We start from the raw sequence: 13,608 nt of genomic DNA, 5'->3' as shown, positions 1-13,608 counted from the left end.
CGATTGTGTTCGTGAACGTTCGTTTATGTTCGTATGTTTGTGTTTTAATTGAAGATCTTTGTACTTTCTTATATTTTATTTGTACTTTATATATTATTAAATTTTTATTTATTTTATTACCCTAACAATTACACTAGGAAACCCCACTTTCGCCTTTTTATGCATCATTTCACTTTCGTTTCTCATTATTTACATCGGCGAATATGATCGACCTCCGTTCCACAATAAGGGATTCAAGTTCGAGTGCTACTCTCTGGGCCATCTATCTTTATCCTTCGTCGCGTTCGGCAAATTTATTTATGTTCGTTTGTGTTGGTGAGCCGTTCGCGAACACGCTCATTTTCTTAATGAACGAACACGAACATAAAATCTTGTTCGGTAAGTGTTCATGAACCGTTAGTGAACACATTTATTTCCTTAACGAACGAACACGAACAAGGCCTTGTTCGTGTTCGTTCGGTTCGTTTACAGCCCTACTTCTTTACATTGACCGGTCTGTATTATAGTCAGGCCATGCCAATGTAATGGAAAGTGATGTACACCTTTGAGCGAATCATTAGAGATGAGGGGCTGAGCTTCAACCTTTCCGAACTAGCATGTCTTTACAATCTGGTCTCCCATGTTTCCCACATATTCTTGTTCAAAGCCAAAGCCAAACCACAACATCCACTCCTACTCCTCAAAACCACAAAGAATGATACTAACTGGCGAAACCAGGTTTTCTTTGTTAGGAGAAACACCATTCCCTTAGGAAACACCATCCCCAAAAAGTGGGTCTTGAAGGGTAGGATATAGGATCCTTAGGATAGAACTGTAGGAACTTTCAATCTTCTATTGAGGGTAACTGATTCTGTTTACTTTGTTTTTGCAGCGGATAACTTCTCTTCGCTAGCTGAGCAACCTGGTACTAAACAACGATTAGCAGCATTCTGGGCTTTGGATTCCACTATCAGAACCTTCCAGCCAAAACCCCAAGATCTTGTAGAAGCATCCTCAACTTCCTTAACAATGTCAAGTATGTATTAGTAAATGTTATAATGTTATGTATGTATGGAAGTTAAGGATCACGTATAATTATCTTTTGTTTTGTTGTCTGAATAGGTGCTCAAAAGTCTGGTTCTAAGTCCGTGTCCAAGTTTGACCTTGGTGACATTGATAGCTTGATTTCTCGATGCTCTTTGAAGAAGGAGCTGGCCAGAGGCCCAAGCATACCGGAGCCAAAGACGGTGTCTATTCGTACTAGGACCGACTCCAAAAGGAAGAAGCCTGCTGACAACACTAATAATGCCTTCCAAGTAGAGCGCCACTTCCATAAAGTGATCACGAAGGTAAGGATCATGGATCCTCATAAATGTTTTGTTTCTTCCGTTGCTAAGGATCCCTGATCCTGATCTTCTTCACTTGTATTCTGTAGGGGTTTGTCCGTCTTCAAGTCATCCACGACAAGAATTTGACCGAGGCAGAGGAAAAGATCTCCGATTGTCGCAAGATAACAGCAGCCAAGGACAAGAAGTTGGCCCAATTGGAGAAGGAGAAGACAGGGCTAGACAAGGAGCTGATGTTTGCGGAGATTGGAATCCATGAGGCGCAGGTCAACGCAATTGAAAGTGCTAAGGTATGTGCTGCCCAGACCGTCTTGTAGGCCAGGATCAAAATGGCTGAGGAAGCCATGGATCCTTCCTTTGATCGCTCTAGCTGGGATGTGGACGGATTAAAGATGGCCCTTCAGAACCTTGTTGGTGATGTTGAGGAAGAGCAGGTGCTAACTTTGAAGGCTGGTACGAGTGGAGTCAACGAGCCTATGGATGTAGCTGAAGGTGATGCTGGTGGAGAAGCAGGAGGAGATGAAGCAGCTGCTGCTGGTGGTGCTGCATAAATGGGCAATTATGGATATTTATGCCTAGGCCGGAGCCCAGTTTTTATGTTTTTCTGTAGTTGTTGGTGTTTTAAACATTTGGCCTGTAATAATCTTGAACAATAGTTGCGAGGGTTAAGGATCACTGATCCTTTGAACAATATGTAGGATGACAGTTGGTGGAGGGATCCTCTGTTTGGAGGATGAAGCCACTGTTATCCTGCCTTCTTTACTTTCCAACATTTTTATTTCCTGCATGAACAATTAACTATTAGACAGCCCTTATCTGGCTTGGGTGGATGGTCCACGTTTTGCTGGTGAAATCCAGGGCAGATGATCTTAGTATACAATGAACGGGTTTAAATAATATTAAACTGTTTTGGCTATATATGTTGTTATTCCTTTACTCTTTATGTTTCCTTTATTGTTATGTTTATGTTCTCTTTTTTCAAAGATATCATCGCCAATCAACTGGAAAATTACTGGAAATATGATGATGTTAAACTTTTAATATAAAACTTTAAGTGTTCGGATAAATGTGGATCATTGATCCTTAACCAAAAAGGATAAGAGATAACTTGCAACATGGAAAAAGTTAGGATACAACATACCAGAGAATCCAAGTTAGGATTCTAAATCCTTATAAATTATTGCTGAATAAATAAACTACGGAAAGTAAAGTTTCAAGGATCCAGGATCCTTAATGTCAGAACTTGTATAACTCTAAAGCTACAAGAACCTGTAAGGAAAACAAACATGGGGCTAAGCCAAATAATTGGGAATGAACCCATAATAACTGGGGACAAGCCCAAATAAACTGGGGACAAGCCCAAATAACTAGGGAGAAGCCCAACAAACTAGGGAAGCCCAAATAACTGGGGACAAGCCCAAATAAACGGGAGTAAACTGGGTTTTGGCCCAAACTGGCGACTTTCCCAACGTGAGTGACATGAAAATGCCAAAACCTTAGCTAACATGAAAATGTTAGAAACCTTACGATAACGGATGTATGGTACGTCTACCATTATACTTGAGATCCTACATATGGCCAACAGCAATGAAATTGTCAGCCACTAAGCGTGTACTGGTCCCATTGCCTCAAACCATACTTGGATAAACGTGCGCTACTGGCGGGGTGTCAAAATCTAATTTGTGTGAAAGGTGAAAACCTTTAAACCTTAGAAGGTATAAGATACCTTAGCTGGGGACAAGCGCAAAAACTGGGGATAAACCCAAAACCTTTGGAGAGTTGGCCAATCACTTTGATCTTCCATAAAGTGAAAACAACTCTGCAAAATTTTAAACTTTAGGAAAACAGATTTTAAGTGTTTAACATCTTTGGCTTATGATAAGTAATAAGTATAAGATAAATGTCAATGAAAATAAAATGTTACCAAAGATAGAATCATGTATCCTATGAGAATCCCGGATCCTTAATCAGAATACTGGCATCACTGAGGATCCCTGATCCTTCTTACATAAAGTACTTTTTGAGATGAACAACATTCCAAGCTCTTGGTAGGAGATCACCATCCATTGTTAACAAGCGATATGCCCTCTTTCCTGCTTCTGCTTCTATTAGAAAGGGGTCTTCCCACTTTGGTGTTAACTTGCCATCAGCTAGATTTGTAGTGTTTTGGAATGTTTTCCTCAATACCAAATCACCAACTTGAAATCTTCTAACTCTGACATTCTTGTTGTACGATCCAGCCACTCTTTGTTGGTAGCTAGCCATCCTCATTCTTGTTAAATCTCTGAGCTCATCTTCTGTGTCTAGGTCTTGAATCATGTTTTCAGCATTTGCTTCAGGATCACAGATGCTTGTTCTTGCTGTAGGAACCACCATTTCTGTAGGGATCACTACCTCAGTTCCAAAGACCAGAGAGAATGGAGTTTGGCCGGTGGCATTCTTTGGAGTTGTCCTATCTGCCCAAAGGACATATGGTAGCTCTTCAGCCCATGCCTGACCATTAGCTTGTGGGTGGACTGGTGTTGATGTGATCATCTTAATCCCCCCAGCTGTCACAAAAGTTAGTAGTTTTGTTCCCAATAAACTGGGATCCATTGTCACAAATAATTTCGACAGGAATTCCAAATCTAGTAATAATATTTCGTTTAATGAAGGATATAACTTCCTTTTTCCCTGACTTGAAAAAAAGCTTCAGATTCTATCCATTTGGAGAAGTAATCTGTCACGGCCAGCATGAATACTTTTCCTCCAGTTGCTTTAGGGAGTTTACCTACTATATTCATTCCCCACTTCATGAAGAGCCAAGAGGAAACCACTGGATATAAAGGTTCTGCTGGTTGGTGAAGTATGTTGCTATGTCTTTGGCAGGCATCACACTTCCTTGCATATTCCACAACATCCTTCTTCATTTTAGCCCAATAGTATCCTGTTAAAAGGATCCTTGAGAATAGTGCTCTGCCCCGAGTGTGATTTCCACAATCTCCTTCATGAAAGTCCTTTAAGACTTCATGGATTTCTAGACCTTCAATGCACCTCAAATAGGGACCTGCAAGGGATCTCTTGTATAGTATGTTATTCATTATAGTAAATTGAGATACCTTGATTCTGAAAGCTCTAGGATTTTCCCCTGTAGGGATTTCCCCATTTTGGATGTAATTCATGATTGGAAGGATCCAGGATCCTGAATGCGGCTGTGCATCATCACTAGGTACAATTGTAGTATCGTCAACTATCTCCATTGCATCATTTTCTTTAGTTGCAGGAGAAAGGACATGAATGATAGGGAATGCAGATATCCTCTGGTATCTTCAAAGATGAACCTAGATTTGCTAAGGCATTTGCCTCTGCATTTTCTTCTCTGGGTACCTGTATTATGCTGAAAAAAATCGAAAGAATTTGCCAATTTCTTGACTATTTCTAAATATTTAATTAGTTTCTCACCTTTAACAGCATATGATCCATTAAAATGGTTAGTAATTAATAATGAATCAGTATAAACTTGAAGATACCTGATCCTCATGTGTTTAGCTAATTGTAGACCTGCTATTAAGGCCTCATATTCCGCTTCATTATTAGTTGTTTGAAACTCACATGCAATAGATTGGGGTATTATGTCCCCCTGTGGCGATTTTAGTAGTAAGCCTAGTCCAAATCCTTTGACATTTAAGGCTCCATCTGTGAAGAGTGTCCAAGGATTCTTGGTCTCCTCAAGTTGTTAACCTCTAATTCAGCTTCCCTTTGAGACTTAACGGTAGTCCTGGGTTCATACTTAATGTTATATGTGTCACACCCTGTCTTTTGCGGAAGCGTATGATGTGTGACTGGTTTAATATCATTGCATTCAATCGTAATAAACAAACTACATGATCAAAACGATGTTCATCCATTCATAAAATTTATGTATTACAAACATTATTTATTCAAGTTTTTTTTAAAACACAACCTTCGACTAGGTTACAAACCAACAAAAGTGGATGACATCTAAACTTCTAGTTACGACACCTGCGTCTAAGATCCATTCCTGTTACCTGAAATACATGTAATTTTGGAAAACATCAACATAAAGTTGAGCGAGTTCATGCATCTTGTTTATGTAATGTAATTCTTGTAAATCTTTGAGAGACTTCTTTGAAAAACATGTATGAAAAGCGTGTATGAACATACTAAATGAATGTTTGTACAAGGATATTGAGGCATGTGAGGACATGGGGAGTACTTGTTATGACTCCTTGTCGGAATACTCGTTCTGATTCCTTGTCGCAATACTCGTTCTGATTCCATGTCGGAGTACTCGTTCTGACTCCTCGGCGGAATACTCGTTCTGATTCCTTGTCGGAGTACTCGTTCTAACTCCTTGGCGGAATACTCGTTCTGATTCCTTGTCAGAGTACTCGTTCTGACTCCTTGGGACACCGTGTCGTGTTTGGTTCCCATATGAGAATGAAAAGAATCATTATTTTGTTTGGTAGGCAAGAAAAAACGAAGGAATAAAATCGGTGGTGAGTGGTGGTGGTGGTGGTGGTGATAGGTAGTAGTGGTAACGGTGGTCAGAGGTGGCGTGGTGGTGGCGACAAAAATGGTGCGGGTGGCGGCGATGACGATGGTGGCAGGTGACGGCGAGGGCGGATGTGAGTGGTGGCGGATGTGGGTTGTGGCGGAGGTGGTGGCTGTTGGCAGCGGAGGTAGGTGACGGCGGTTAGGGGTGTGCATGGTTCAGTTCGATTTGGTTTTTGGGTAAAACCAAAACCACGACCGAAAGTCAGGTTTTCAGTTTTTGAAAATCGTTCGGTTTCGGTTTTTTGGTTTCAGTTATTTCGATTTTAGTAACGTTTCGGTTCGTTTTTTCGGTATTTGAAACAAATCACGTAAGATTCAAAAATTAAAAGTATAATTCAATGTTTAAGAATTTTTCTTAAATGTCTATATATAAGTTAATATATTTAGTCTTTTTAATTAATATCGTTCATATAAACATAACATTCTAATCTATTTTAATGTTTCTGCAGAGTTTTTATTAAGACGTTTTCTTTTGTAATACTTTAAAAATCATTTAATATTTATACTTAATTTTGTTATTTCTTGTAAACAATGGATAAATCATTTTAATGATAATAAACATGTTAATTTCTTATTATAAATATTTAATAATCAAGAATAAAATTAATAATTCGTAGTAGCATGGCTTAAAGACTTAAAAAACTTAAACTTAAACATAAAAATATATGGATTTGGCATACTATTATAACTTATCGGTTCGGTTCGGTTATTTTCGGTTCTTGAAAAAGGTTATCCGAAAACCAAACCGAAATTTTCGATAACTAAAAATCCGAAAACTGAACCGTCGGTTTTTGTTTCGGTTCGGTTTTTTCGGTCCGGATTTTTTTGTTATTTCGGTTACGGTTCGGTTATTTCGGTTATCAACTCACCCCTAATGGTGGTGGGTGGTGAAGGCGGCAGTGGGTGGTGAAGGCGGCAGTGGGTAGTGGTGGGTGACGACGGCGATGGTTGGCGGTGGGTGACGGCAAGGGAAGAAGTGGATGGCGACGGCGATGGTGGGCGGCCTAGGTGGGTGTCGGTGGAGGTTGACGGCGAGGGAAGAGGTGCGTGACGGTGGTGGGTGGCAACAGAGGTGGCTGGCAGCCACGGTGGTGGGTGGTGGCGACAGTGGTGGGTTTTAGTTTTGTTAATGAAGGGTGAAAGATGGATGGAATGGAAAAAGGGGGGGGGGGTGGGGATAGAATGATTTTCAGGGAATGGAATGCCATATGTAATAGACAATTTAATTCCCTCGACCAACCAAACACCATTTTTTTTATTCTCTAGTAATGCTTTATTCCATTCCACGTTTGATTCACTACTCCAAAAATAGTTTGTTTAGAGGGTGGAAACAAGAGTTATGGGCGGTTTTATGACCGCCCAAACAAAGGTTGCAAGAAAAAACAGGTTTCTTAATCTAGGCGGTTATCAACCCGTCCAAAATAAAGCTTATACCGCCCAAAAAACATGTCAAAATTTAACAACTTTGTACCATTTTGAGCTACAACCAAACCGCCACGAAATAAGTAGATGATTCTAGGCTACAATCAACCGCCCTAAAATAATAAAAAAAGGAGTTATTTTTTTTCAACAAAACAATATAAATCCAGTCATAAATAAAAAAAACGGAAACAAATTCATATATAAAACCTGTTTTATTACATTATAACTTGCATAGTTTACAAAACTTGTTCAAACAAAATACTAAACTAACCTAACTGTATCAAGCTATTATCACTAAACTAGTGGATTCAGCTCGCGTGTTTGGCGAGGACACAGAGGTAATTTGATCGGTATCGGTGCATGCGCTATCAATCATCATTCATGCCCAGTAAAATCTCACAAATAGCAAAGTTATTGGTAGAGTCTGGGGAGCGTGGGATGTAGGCACATTTTACCTCTATCCCTAGGGATAGAAAGACTACTTCCAGTGAGACTCCCGGCTCCAAAACACTCAGGAAAGAAATAAATAGAACATGAGGGGGGAGGGGGTGTGTGAACAATGGCGAAGCTTGAGATTTCCGACCGGGGGGTCGAAAACGTATATACCAAAAATTTCTATAAAACTGGGGGGTCAAAAACGTATATACCCAAAAATTTCTATACGAAAACCACATACTCTCCACTAACAAGCGAAAAGTTCGGGGGGTCAGCCGCCCCCTCCCGCCCCTACAAAGCTACGCCATTATGTGTGAAGCTACCAATATAACATGAGTGGTGAAAGAGTGCATGGTAAACAACACAAATATAACAACACAAACAGCCTATACACAAAGATACATATCTACGACCATACACTACACCTAAAAACACAATTATACCCTCTCCTAGAAATCCTTAACCTTAATCCTACGTCTCCACGAGCTCCTATCATAGACCATGTTCTCAGAGAGGTGCAATCTTTGCAAATCCTGCCTAATCCACTCATCACAAGTAATTTTTGGTCTGTCTCTACTCTTCCTCCCCTCCACCTCGAGAGTTACAACCACTCTAACTGGCTCTATCGTCTGCCTCATCTTCACATGCCCAAACCATCTCAATCTTCCTTCTTTATCTTATCTGATATACTAGCTACTTCTAGCCTCTCACTAAAAACATCATTTTTTATCCGGTCTAACCTTGTGTGCCCACACTTCCATCTTAGCATTCTCATCTCTGTCATCTCCATCTTGCGTGCTTGTACTTCCTTAATGGCCCAACAGTCGGTTTCGTATAACATAGCAGGTCTAATTGTAACCCTGTAAAATTTCTCTTTCAATTTAAAATACGAGTGTTCTTACAATTGAACCAAAATACGGGCAAACACTTGAAAAACCGTACTGCATACTATACACCTAGCCGATCAACTAATATCCAAATGACCTCGAACCTTCATTTAATCAAACACCAGCACCTTCATAGAGGACTAATCACCCTTGTGAAAAAACAATAGTGAATCCTCCGAAAAATGTCGAAGTCGGTTTGTATGAACTTTCCAACCTTTTTGATTAGAATATTTATTACTTTTTAAACTCCGAAATGCTAGTAAATTGCAGTCGGATATTAACGTGTGGTTTCAATACCTTCTCTCCGTAGCATCCTCAATAATGACAATATCACCAAACATGACATTCTGACATACGTTCCATGATGTCTCCACTCTTGCTCTTCTGATCAAAATATCCCGCCTCTTGCCTAAATATTGTTTTTAGAGTTAAATGTCATTTTAGTCCCTGTGTTTGGGTCATTTTATCAGTTTAGTCTAAAGTTTTCATTTTCCGTATGTGGGTCCAAAAAGGTTTCACCATTGCCATTTTAGTCCACTAGGTTAACTTAATCTATTTTTTCTATTAACCAAAAGGGCAATTCGGTCATTTTATATGTAATTTTGTTAGCTAAAAGGGCAATTCGGTAATATAAAATGATCAAATCGCCCTTCTCGTTAACAGAAAAAATAGATGAAGTTAACCCAGTGCACTAAAATGGGAACGGTGAAACCTTTTTGAACCCACAGGCGAAAAATGAAACATTTGAACTAAACTGCCAAAATAACCCAAACCACAAGACTAAAATAGCATTGAACTCTTGTTTTAAGTATGAACATCTACATTGAAGTAACAAATATGGGTTCTTTGTTAGAAACACTAAAACTACTCAATTGGTGTAAGTTAGGGCAGAATGTTGTTGCACTAGTTCCTAGAGCCAAGTAGACAAATTTAAGGAACACCTAAACAAAAGAAAAACATTATGACACTACACAAGATGTAACTTTTGCTTCCTAGAAAGTAACGCAACAGTGAAAACAAGTACATTACTATTGAAAATAACTGAAAAGTAATGGATTGGAATCAGGTTTATAATAATAACCTTAGGGGGCTTGATGAACAATGACCTTGTTATCTTGATTTCCTCCAAATTTGTCAGCGAATATCAACGTGTGGAGAGGCATGGCGGTAATTGCTCCAGTGACCATACACACACAATCAATGGAGTCAGCAAAGGAAAAAAGTTACGGCTTCAATTTCTTTATCTATTCTCCTTGGGACTGTTTTTGTTGATGAGATTCGTTTTTTTCTGGTTTCATGTCTCTACTCGCTTCATTCATTGTATAGTAAGTTAGTGACAAGACTTATCCACTATGTAGTACGGGGATGATACGGGTACGGGGAACAGCAAAACTTAAAAATCTTAGATACGGGTACGGCAAAAAGATATATATAAAAAATAGCTATTTATAATTTATATATGTATATATATATATATATAATGTTAGTTTTATACTTTTTGTGTAGTAAATTATAAACTTAAGGACCAAATGTAGACTACTAAAAATAAAGGGGGTTAAATGTTAAAACACACAAACTAATTTTACACTTTTTGTGTAAATTTTTACAAGTTTTAGGGAATAAATAGAAAGTAGTGACAGATAGAGAGGCTAAATGTCAAAATACATAAAGTTATAAAACCCTAAAGTCTAAAACACGTTGAACAGCCGTTGCCCACTATCTTCTTCATCTTCTTCTGTTCTTCATCTTTTTCTTCCTGGTTTCCTGGAATTTGAAAGTTCTTAAAACCCTAAAAATAAAATGAAACGTTTCGTTGCCGTTCCTGAAACGTTTGGTTTCCATCCCCCGATTTCAAAAAACGTTTTAGAAACGTCCCCAGCTGTCCTCACGGCGTTTCCAACCCCAAACCGTCCCTGAACGAGTACTAGAGGCTCATAGCAGTCCCCGTGCTTCATAGCTTAAAGTGTTTGCTTTATACCTCACTCACAAGTGAAAGATGATTAATAGAATTCATTGCAACTTGTGAAAAAATATGCATGGCTGAATTAAAAAAAAAAACAACTTGTTCTTTTAAATTTGAGTTTAAATATATATTTGAGTAAACTTACGTTTTATTTCCTGTGGTTTGGTCGTTTAAATGCTTTTGCCTCAGTTTTTTAAAAATAGTCATTTTACTTCAATAATTTAAAAATAGCACTATATGGGTCGAGAGAGAAAAAGAAATGAGTGACTGTGAACTGTGCCACCCCTGCCCTATTTATACATGTTTTCGAAGTCTGTCGCGCCCCGCGACGCCCTCGGGCTTAGTCCCTAGCGGGCCGCGAGGACCCTAGGCTATGGCCTAGGCTTGGTAACTCACCGGGTAGACTCGACACGAAGGCGGGACACGTGGCGTATTGAGGAGTCGCCTGGTGTCACTCCCTGCACCCCGCGACCAACCTAAGCTTCCACCATCGCAGGCCGCGAGGCACTATAATTATTTGTTTTTTATTAATATAAAGGTTATTCGGGTCCTTTTCTCACATACAGGGTGTATATTTTGGACGTTTAGGGTGTTTTAAGGGTTTTGGGAGAGTTGTTATATCCTCTCCACCTTGTTTTAAATCTCGTCCTCGGGGTCTACTAGAACAGGTGTGGATATTTCCTTTGCATCTCTGATTCAAGCTCCCAAGTGTACTCTGGTCCTCTCTTGGAATCTCATTTTACTTTGACTAGAACTAATCTCTTGTGTTTGAGATTCTTGATCTTTCTATCTTCAATCTGAACGGGTTTCTCTACAAACTTAAGTTTCTTATTTACCTCTATGCCCTTAAGAGGCACCACTAATGATTCATCTGCTAAGCATTTCTTGAGATTACATACATGAAATACATCATGTATTCCTGCCATTTCCTCTGGCAGTTGAAGCTGGTAAGCTACTGGTCCTATTCTTTTAATAATCTCAAAGGTTCCAACATACCTGGGGCTTAGCTTTCCCCTTTTTATAAATCTGACCACTCCTTTCCATGGAGAAACTTTTAACAATACTATCTCAACGGTTTTCGCCTGTTATCAGCATAACTCTTTTGGCAATCGCGTGCTCCTTTTAGTCTTTCCTTGACTTGAATAATCTTGTCCGTTGTTTCCTGTACTATCTCTGGTTCAGACAGTTGTTTTTCTCCAATTTCCGCCCAACAAACTGGAGTTCGGCACTTTCGTCCATAAAGTGCTTCAAATGGTGCAGCATTGATACCGGTGCGATAATTGTTATTATAGGAAAGTTCTATTAATGGTAAATGATCGTCCCAATTTCCTACGAAATCAATTACACAAGCTCTAAGCATATCTTCCATTGTCTGAATTGTCCTTTCGCTTTGTCCGTCCGTTTGAGGATGATATGCAGTGCTTAGATTTAACTTGGTTCCCATTGCTTTTTGGAAACTAGTCCAAAAATGAGAAGTAAAATGGCTATCTCTATCAGAAACCACAGATAAAGGAATTCCATGTAATGAAACTATTTCATTTACATATGACTTGGCTAATTGTTCCATACTCAAAGTTTCCTTCATTGGTAAGAAATGAGCAGACTTGGTTAATCTATCCACAATCACCCAGATTGTATCATTACCTTTTCGTGTCTTGGGTAATTTAGTAACAAAGTCCATTGTTATCAATTCCCATTTCCATATAGGCATTTCTAGTTGCTGCAATAAACCTGAGGGTTTCTGATGTTCGGCTTTAACCTGTGAACAGGTTAGACACTTGGCAACATAGGTGGCTATATCCTTTTTCATTCCTATCCACCAGAAATGCTTTCTTAAGTCTTGATACATTTTATCACTACCAGGATGTATCGTATACTTAGACTTATGGGCTTCTTCTAAAATTCGGTGGCGTAGGTTTCCTTGTTCGGGTATCCAGATTCTTTTCTTATGGAATCTCCAAATTCCATATGTTCCTAGTTCTAATTCCTTAATCATTCCTTTTAATTTTTCAGTATCGTTCTTGATTCCTGATTCCTGTACTTCTCTAATTTGCTCGTTTAAATCTATCTGCGGATTTAATTTGAGAGAACGTACTCGTCTTGGCTTTTCATGATACTTTCGACTTAAAGCATCAGCTACTACATTAGCCTTTCCTGCATGATACTGGATATCACAATCAAAATCACTGAGAATTTCCATCCATCGTCACTGTCTCATATTTAACTCCTTTTGCCCGAAAACATATCTTAGACTCTTATGGTCGGTGAAAATGGTAAACTTGCAACCATAAGATAGTGTCTCCAAATATTATGGGTAAAAATTGTGGCTCCTAACTCCAGATCATGGGTTGTATAATTCTCTTCATGATTCTTAAGTTGTCTAGAGGCATAAGCTATAACCTTTTGACATTACATCAACACACATCCATAACCTAACTTAGAGGCATCACAATAGACTATAAAGTCTTCAGTTCCTTCTTGTATAGGTGCGTTGGTTAATCTTTGCTTAAGAATTCTAAAAGCTTCTTCCTGTTTTGGTCCCCATTCAAACTTAACTGATTTGCAGGTCAGTTTTGTTAAATGAATAGCTATTCTAGAAAAATCTCGGATAAACCGTCTATAATATCCTGCTAGTCAAAGAAAACTTCTCACCTCTGTTGGTGATTCAGGGACTTTCCATTTAGTAATCGCCTCGATCTTTGTGGGATCCACATGAATTCCTTCATGATTAACTAGATGTCCAAGAAATTGTACTTCTTGTAACCAAAATTCACATTTTGAGAATTTAACATAAAGCTTCTCTTTTCTCAGCAAATTTAAAAGTATAAACAAATGCTCTACATGATCTTCTTTACTCTTAGAGTAAATTAGAATATCATCTATAAAGACAATTATGAGTTTATCCAGATATGGTTTAAATATTTTGTTCATCATGTCCATAAATGCGGCAGAGGCATTGGTTAAACCAAATGGCATGACTGTAAATTCATAATAACCATACCTTGTTCTGAAAGCAGTT

The 13,608-nt window shown here is 38.8% G+C and overlaps 1 long non-coding RNA gene across 1 annotated transcript; it reads right to left on the bottom strand.

Annotated features, from left to right (window-relative positions):
- Window positions 1-396: 396 nt before the first annotated feature.
- Window positions 397-9,937, bottom strand: LOC110874281. The gene is made up of 3 exons (XR_002555804.2): window positions 9,708-9,937; window positions 7,354-7,417; window positions 397-5,353 (listed from the first exon to the last, which is right to left on the bottom strand). It is a non-coding gene; the product is annotated as an uncharacterized LOC110874281 (long non-coding RNA).
- Window positions 9,938-13,608: the final 3,671 nt, after the last annotated feature.

The sequence above is a fragment of the Helianthus annuus genome, chromosome 9 (assembly GCF_002127325.2).
Source record: "Helianthus annuus cultivar XRQ/B chromosome 9, HanXRQr2.0-SUNRISE, whole genome shotgun sequence".
In the NCBI taxonomy this organism is placed as follows: Eukaryota; Viridiplantae; Streptophyta; class Magnoliopsida; order Asterales; family Asteraceae; genus Helianthus; species Helianthus annuus.
This window is presented reverse-complemented; position numbering and strand designations above follow the sequence as displayed.